Here is a 7,151-nt window from a genome sequence, read left to right as displayed (position 1 = left end):
TGCACCAACACTACCCCATGTAATATACTATACTTTTATAAATTTTAATGTCTGACAAGGAGCCCGGGTAGTTTAGTGGTTATGAGTTGGGCTGCGATCTGCATGGTTGGCAGTTTGAGACCACTAGCAGCTCCATGGGACAAAGATAGGGCTTCCTACTCCTGTAAATAGTTATCGTCTCCGAAACCCACATGGGGGCCTGCTGTGAGTCAGTGAATTCTTTTTGTTTTGGTTTTAATAGCTGGCAGAGAAAATTCTCTCATCTAATTCCTTTTTTAAAGAGTGCCTTGGAGTACTACGCATCCTTAAAAAGCAGTGATGAATGCATGAAGCACATCGCTGCATGGGAAGAATTGAAGGAAATTATGCTAAGTGAAGTAAGCCGAGCACAAAAGGACAAGTACAGCATGAGTCCGCCGAGGTAAGCTTAAAAACACGAAGAAGGCATAAGAGAAAAGCTACTATATACATACCTTCCTGGGGTGAGGTCCAGGTACTATGGCAGGGGCCAGACCCAATCCAGAGATACATATAGCAGCCAACTAAAAAGGAGGGGAAAAGAAATGGGAGGGGTAAAGACATGGAAAATGGGAGGGGGGAGTAGGGCGCTAACCCACCCAAGGGGAGGGTACTGTTTGTATCTCCACAGGAGAGGGAGAGAGGGACCAGACTTCCAACGGGTGCACCAAGATGTGAATGCAACATACCAGCAGGAAGCAGCGAACCAATACAGAGGTCTGCAGGGCCAGCCCCAATCCCAACTGCTTGGACACAACAACACCCCCACATCCCACTCCCACAGAAGAATGCGCTTCAGAGGATGGCACTGAAGTTACAGCTCAGGGAGAGAGGCGTGTCTGATCAGAGCACACAGGACCAAACGAAGAGGGAAGGAGAGAGAGTGGAACACATCCTTGTCCACCAAGCCCCAAAGAATATATTCCGGCTCAGAGCAGCCAATGCACAGAGAGGACCAAAGGACCGGCCCCACCCCAAGACACTATGTCCCTCACTGACACATAGCGCTATGGGGGACAAACTGGAGACACAATGCAGGAATTGTGCCCTATATGACCCCACCACACTGAGGCAAAACCCTAAGGGGGTGCAACAGAGCTACAGGGGAAGCAAAGCAATGAAGTCCCCAAGGAATACCAAAAATAGACTTTGGGGCCTGGACATGGCACCCATCAGACTTGACCTGAAAACACTCCTAAAGGTCAACAGACCTGGAAATATTTACAGGGATTTTTTTTTTTTTTGGTCACTGGCTTTTGTTGCTGTTGCTGTTTTTATTGTTGTATTCTGTTGTTTTGCTTTGCTTTGTCTTGTTTTTGTGCTTGTTATTGTCTCTGCATGTCTATCTAGATAAGCGGGATAGACAATCATGAATAGAAAACAACAGGACCGATAGTTCTGGGGGGATATGGGAGAGGGGGAGGTTGGGGAAAGGAACGAGGGTGCCAACAAACCCAGGGGCAAGGGAACAACAAGAGATCTAAAATCGATGGCGAGGAGGGCGTAGAAAGCCTGGTGGGGCTTGATCAAGGGCAACATAGCCGAGAGGAATTACTGAGACCCGAATGAAAGTCTAACATGATAGTGGTACAAGAAGAAAGTAAAAGGAAATAGAGGAAAGGACTAGGAAGCAAAGGACATTTATAGAGTCTAAATACAGGCATGTACATATGTAAATATATTTATATATAATGATAGAGAAGTAGATCTATGTACATATATTTATATGTTAAGTGTTAAGGTAGCAGGCGGGCAATGGGCCTCTACTCAAGTACTCCCTTAATGCAAGAACACTTTGCTCTAATAACCTGGCATTCCGTGATGCTCACCTTCGTGACACGATTGTTGAAGACAAAATGGGTGCATAAGCAAATGTGGTGAAGAGAGTGGATGGTCCCCGGCTATCAAAAGATATAGTGCCTGGGATCTTAAAGGCTTGAAGATAAACAAGCGGCCATCTAGGTGAGAAGAAACCAAGCCCACATGGAAGAAGCATAATGTATGATAATGAAGTGTAGATGAGATCAGGTATCAGGCATCAAAGACCCAGGACAAAAAAATCATATCAATGTGAATGAGGGGGAAGCCAGAGTGGAGACCCAAAGTCTATCTGCAGGCAATTGGACATCCCCTTACAGAAGGGTCACAAGGAAAAGGAGCCAGTCAGGGTGCAGTATAGCATCGAGGAAACATACAACTTTCCTCTAGTTCTTTAAAGTTTCCTTCCCCCGACTATCATGACTCCAATTTTACCTTACAAATCTGGCTAGACCATAGCATACACAGTGGTACAGATAAGAGCTGGAAACACAGGGAAGCAGGACAGATGTACCCTCAGGACAAATAATGAGAGTAGCTATACCCAGAGGGTAAGGGAAAGGTGGGGAAAGGGGGAACCGATCACAATAATCTACTTATTACCCCTCCCAGGGGGACAGACAAGAGAAAAGTGGGTGAAGGAAGACAGCGGTCAGTGTAAGACATGAAAAAAAATTATACATTATTAAGGGTTCATGTGGGAGGGACAAAATGAGTGGATACCAAGGGCTCAAGTAGAAATAAAATATTTTGAAAATGATGATGGCAACATATGTACAAATGTGATTGAAACATGAATGTTTGTATGGATTGTGATGAGGGCTGTAAGAGCCCCCAATGAAATTATTTTTTTAAGTGTGCTTTTGCTAATCTAAGGTGCAAATATTGATGATCTCTCCTCACCCAGAGGAAAGAAGAGTGATGAAAAAAGAAAGACACATGGAAACAATTAGTCTAATAAACTAATGGGCCATGCAAACATGAGTCTCTACAATCTTGAGACTAGAAGAACTAGAAGGTGCCTGGCTACCACTACCAACTGCAAAGGGTCACATTAGAAGATTCTGGATAAAGTGAGACAAAAATGTGTATCAGAGCTCACAATCACAAAAGAAGCCAGGCTTATTGATAGGATATAGACTGATGGGTCCTCAAGACTATAGTCCTTAGTTATCCTTCAGGTCTGAAACTGAACACACCCCAGTGTTCAAATAATCAACCAATTAAGATAAAAAAGGCAGCATCTACCCAAGAACAAAGAATTAGTAATGAAGGAAGAATGGAACCAGGAAACATAGGAAGTGGGATAATAGAAGGCATTAAAATGGATGCACTGAAACAAAATATGCATGCATTGTTGAATGTAAAACTGATTATATATTCTCTAAACCTTCAACTAAATCACAATAAAAAGTGAGGGAAAAGTGTCTTGGCTATTCTTGGCCTTTTACAGTTCTAAAGAAATATTAAAATCAGCTTGTCGAATCAGAGACACACACACATGAAAATACACATATGTTGGGATTCTAGTTATTAGTTTATTGACTATCAATTTGAGAAGATTGCCATATTATTATAATTCATTAACAGGATATATTGCTCCATTTATTTAGGTCTTTTTTTTACTCAATTTTTACACAATGGCAGTGAGTTTTGGAATGCTTTCTTGCTGGTATATAGAAAAATAACTGATGTTTTTATATTGTCTTACAATCCTGCTAAACTTAGTTATTAATTCTAATAATTTTTCTGTAAATTATTTCAGATTTCTATCTATGAAAATCATTGTTGGCAAATGATTATACATTTGTATCTTCCATTCTGGTCCTTAAATCTTTGATTTATTTCCCTTGCTTTTAGGCCACAGCCAGGAATTCCAGTACAATTTAAATAAAAATAATTAGAGTGGCTATCCTTATCTCCTTCCCATCCTTAGAGGAAAAGCACTTAGCATACCGCCATTAGATACGATATTTGCTTTTCAGATAGCATATATTACACTATGAAATTTAAATTTGCTACATTTTTTGTTATGATGAATTTTTTTGCATCCAGTGAAATTATCATACAATTTTTCTCTAAGCACCTAGAAGAATTTGTATAAAATTAGAAAAATTGGATATTTTTTCCTTCAAATATTTGGTAAAAGTATCATTGAAAGTTCGGGCCAAGAAGTATTTTGTGAAAAACTTTTAAAGTTATATATTTAATTTATTAATATTTTTAGGATTCCTCAAAATTTTTATTTATTCTTATGTAAGTTTAATAAATTATGCTTTTCCCCCAGGAATTTTACTATTTTATCTAAATTTTCAAATTACTTAGTATAAAGTTCTTCATGTATTTTTAGCATGTCTGTGACCTGAATTGTACTCCTGTAATTCCAAATACTAGTTATGTGCCTTCTTTATATGTTTTCTAAATTAGTCTCACAGCAGGTTATCATATTCCTAGTTTTTACAAGGAACCAACTTTTGACTGTGTTGATCCTTTCAGTTGTTATTCTGTGTTCTGTTTCATTGATTTCTGCTCTTATCTCTATTACCTCCTTACTGCTACTTTATCTAAGTTTAATTTGCTATATTTTCTAGCTTCTCGAAATGAATACCTAGTTCGTTGATTTTTGGCCTTATTTTATAATATATTAATTTAAGGCTATAAATTTATCTATACGAATAGCCTTAGGACCATCCCACAAGATTGTTTATGTAATACATTCATTATCAGTTAGTTCAAAATATCTATTTTTCATTGTGATTTCATCTTTGATTCGTGGATTTTTTTTCTTCCCCTCCAAAGTATAGTACTCAAACTTCAGGAGGCATAAAATAGTCACTGGAGGACCTTATCAAAATGCAGGCTCTGGGCCTGGAGAGGTGCATTTTACATTTTCGCTAAGGAATTCAGATACAGGAGGGTTCCAGGACCACAGTTTGGAAGTAGAGTATGAATGTTCTAAGGGCAGGGGACAAGTCTCATTTACCCATATCTCCCATGCCCAGCATTGAGCACAGCATAAAGCTACTCGTATGCTTAATAAGTGAATTAAGAAAACAAATTTAATAAAATATCTTATATGAAAAAAATTTAAATTTTGAATGCTACAATTAAGGGAACCTCAGTGGCATCATTGGGTCCTAATTTAATCTTCCTGAAGAGCGGGTGGGGGAATTCCCCCTTGTCTTCAAATTTCTGCCTACCAAGCTTCTTGTCTGTCTGGTCCTGCTGGCCAGGGACCTGACTTGGGTGCATCTGTGTCAACTAGCCTAGAGAAGAAAGTGGTGGCAGAGACTGAGGGGCTGTTTTAGAGCTGGGCAGACACTTCCCTTCCCCACATCTCTCACCAGACCTTCCATGCCTTGCTTGGAAATATGCCTACCCCCATTGTAGATAAGGTTATCTATCCTACCTCTCAAAGCATTAGCTAAGCCTCTCTCCCATGGCAAATTTTTTGAGAAACTTACATCAGAGCTTTCTGTCCCTTTGCCCAACCTCAGACAACCACCCCTCATCTTCTGCCTCCCCTTCTGCACTTGTAGTCCATGTGAATTGCTCTCTCAGCAGTCTCTTGGTGATCTTCCCACGAATCTAACCATGCCTCTCATGAATTTCAGAAAGGCCAGATCCTATCTTCCCAAGTGGGATATTGTCCTCGCAGCATAGCAGCCAAGTTAGTATCTCCAGCCAGCCAGCCAGCCAGCCTGCAGACTGCTCCCTGGCGCAGCCAGCCCCCCTTTCCCCGCCCCGCCCCAGGGAGGACCAGGCTGGCGACTGGGAGTCACCCTACCGGCTCAGTCTCCCTCCTCCCCTCTCTTTTTCTCCCTGCCTCCCTCTCTCCTCCTCCCGCCCCTGAGGCAGGGACCGTGCAAATCAAGGAGAGGGGGGACAGACTAGCCAGATGGGGTCTAAACGAGGGCCACAGACTCCCCGTTGATGCCCATCCAGGCCGAATATCCTCAGAATCTTGGAGCCTGGATTTGTGTGAGCTGGGGTCGTTCTCAGGTCAGAAGAGTGCTTCCTGCAGGCCCACGGTGCCTCCGTTTTGCATCAGGACCCCCCTCGAATGCTCTGAGCCACCCTCTTCAACCCGGATCTAAAACGCGGACACAGCTATCAGGCCAGCCTCTCTCTTTACCCCACCCCCTCTTTCTGGCGTCCATCCCCTCCCCAACACCACCTCTGCTGCTGCCTCTGGCTGTGGACCTGTACCTCATCCCCGGCCCCACCAGGACTGGTGTACTGGATGAGCCTGGATGAAAGCCCCTGAAACCTGGGGATCTCCCAGGCCACAGTCGGAGTGCTTCCATGGAGGATCTCCAGACCCTGAGCATCTGCTAGAGGCTTGGCAGAGGCTCCGCGGGGACTGTGTCTTCTGAGGACAAAAGGCATCGGCCAGCAGGCAGACAGGGGTGGGGGTGGGGGCAGAGGGGGATGTGGAGATGGAGGGGGACCGACAGCCTAGCGGGGAGACCGGTAGCAGGGACAGCGCTGGCCCCCCTCCCAGCTTGGCGGTGTCATGAACATGGGGGTAGTAATGTGTAGTGGGGGAAGCACCTGCCAGGCCCCTCCACCTGCCAGTTGACTGGGCACCCCAAGGTTGTGGGATGCCTACCTGGTGTTCTCCAACACCCCAGTCCTGTCTGGTGCACCTCTCCCGGTGGTTGCTTCCCCTGATGCCAGCGATTTAGACCATCCCTGCTGTATCCACGGCAACAGAAGCAGGAGTGTTACTGGTCGCCAGATCACTGAGGGTCCCACAAACGATGTGGCCTGGGTTGTGATTTACCTTGAATGAAACAGCTTGAATCCCCTTTCTGGATACCAAGGCAACCCTGCTGAGAGAGCCAAGGTAAGCAGTCAGCACCCCTCCACCAAGGATGGGGGCTGGGACTTATCTTCTGTCTCCCCACACATGTATCAGTTTCCACCACTGCCATGCTTTCAGTCTCTTACTGCCTGTCAGTCTCTCTGTCTTTCTGCTAGCCCCAGAGCCTGGGCATTGCTCGAGTCATCTCCATCTTCCTTAGTCTCAAATATCCCATGAGAAAGGAAACCACCACCTGTTTCCCCACACAGGATTTGTTTTTATCATTATGGTCATGCTTGGGCATGAGGCTGTGTTAATATTTCCTTGTGTGCTAGTAGAAGGGATGTCTTGGGGCTGCCCTCACAATGTGTGCACCCTGGGCAGGCTGAGCTTCTTGCAGCAGCCTCCTCTCCCTCCTTTCCCTCCTCCTCTACACTCCTCCAAGTTCCTTGGCCTGCATGCAGTGTGTGTGTGTGTGTGTGTGTGTGTGTGTGTGTGTGTGTGTGTG

At 44.3% G+C, this 7,151-nt stretch overlaps 1 protein-coding gene across 4 annotated transcripts in view; it reads left to right on the top strand.

Annotated features, from left to right (window-relative positions):
• Nucleotides 1-6,363: 6,363 nt before the first annotated feature.
• GPR173 (G protein-coupled receptor 173) overlaps nucleotides 6,364-7,151 on the top strand; it is a 48,186-nt gene continuing 47,398 nt past the window's right edge. For all 4 annotated transcript variants that reach the window (XM_045288298.1, XM_045288301.1, XM_045288300.1 and 1 more), the window contains exon 1: nucleotides 6,364-6,685. The gene's annotated coding sequence lies outside the window, so the exon portion shown is untranslated. The remainder of the gene's footprint in view (nucleotides 6,686-7,151) is intronic.

This window comes from Echinops telfairi, unplaced genomic scaffold (assembly GCF_000313985.2).
Source record: "Echinops telfairi isolate 266 unplaced genomic scaffold, ASM31398v2 ScPeMD7_19;HRSCAF=73, whole genome shotgun sequence".
NCBI classification, from domain to species: domain Eukaryota; kingdom Metazoa; phylum Chordata; class Mammalia; order Afrosoricida; family Tenrecidae; genus Echinops; species Echinops telfairi.
This window is presented reverse-complemented; position numbering and strand designations above follow the sequence as displayed.